Below are 1,255 nucleotides of genomic sequence, written 5' to 3'. Positions count from 1 at the left end.
TGTGGCCTCCCCCAGGTTTTGGGTCCAAGCGGAGTGTCAGCCTCTGGACCGTGGCTTCTCCCACTTCTAGTGCTTTCCAGTGTGGGGGCTGCAGAGAGCAGGTGGGCCTCCGCTGGGGCTTCTCTAAAGCACGAAGGGGCGAGGGGACTCGCTGTCCCTCCCCGAGCAGGCGGGCGCCTTTGCCGCCTTTGCCTTTCGTTCCCCTGAGCTCCAGGGGCCCTTCGAAGTCTGTAACTTGTTTCCTGAGCCTTCGCGGCCCGGCCGGCCCACCGCTGCCTCTGTAACTTTCTAAATAAACTTGATGATTTGAAAAGGAGAGGGCCTGGGGACGCACAGGACTCGGCTGGCTCTCGCAGGCTGCTTCACGTCCCCTTGGGCGGGGAGGTGTCCTTCCGTTTATATCAGACATGTCACCCCAACACGCACTAGGAATCCCGATAGCCCCCCGGTGCCCCAGAGTCACTGCTGTCGGTGACACTCAAGTAACCTTCTTTGCCAAACACTGCACAAGCGCAGTCAGCCTCCGGGGCCACAGCCCAGCAGAGTGGAAGCGTGAGTATTAGGCCAAGACGGACAACCTCCATAGAACTATCAGGGTATGGTCCCTTTAGGAATGCATCTGGTCAAAGTTGGGAAACTGATTTCACAGTCTTTGACACAGACAGGTGGTTGGGATATAGGCCAATTCGAGGCTTTCTGGGAACTGTAGTTGATTTTGGTTAGGAACTATTCCAGTAGGGCTTTCTGGGAATTGTAGTTTCCCCAGACCTACACTTCCACGCCTAGTGATTTTTAGCTTTCCCGAGGACACGGACCCTTTCCCCAGACCAAAAATGCCCCGACATGGGCTCCTGCTTGCGGGTTTGGTGGGCACAGTGATCACACCTGTAGCCCATCCCTGGCCTCGATACCAAACTCCTGAGGAGCAGGTCACGGATTATCACGGGACACTTGTGCTTGAGGTACCTGGCAGGTGTCGAGGTTTAACTGGAAGGGCCCCAGCCCGAGAGCCCACTGGTGACACCCCCTTCCCTGTTGGGCCTGCGTCAGGCACGGGACCTGCGTGAGTTGTGACCTCTGGGTATTGAGCAAACAGGAGGCTGCTTAGGGTGGGACAGTCATTTACAAGCAGTTGCCAGACAGAGTATAAAGAAAAAAAAAAGGATTTTTTTTTTTATTTTGTGGAAAACAAAAGCAAAAAAAAAAAACCCATCTAAAACCCCAAACTCCAGAAAAAAATCCTAAAAAATACGTG

The sequence above is a fragment of the Myotis brandtii genome, unplaced genomic scaffold (genome assembly GCF_000412655.1).
Source record: "Myotis brandtii unplaced genomic scaffold, ASM41265v1 scaffold130, whole genome shotgun sequence".
NCBI lineage: Eukaryota > Metazoa > Chordata > Mammalia > Chiroptera > Vespertilionidae > Myotis > Myotis brandtii.
This window is presented reverse-complemented; position numbering follows the sequence as displayed.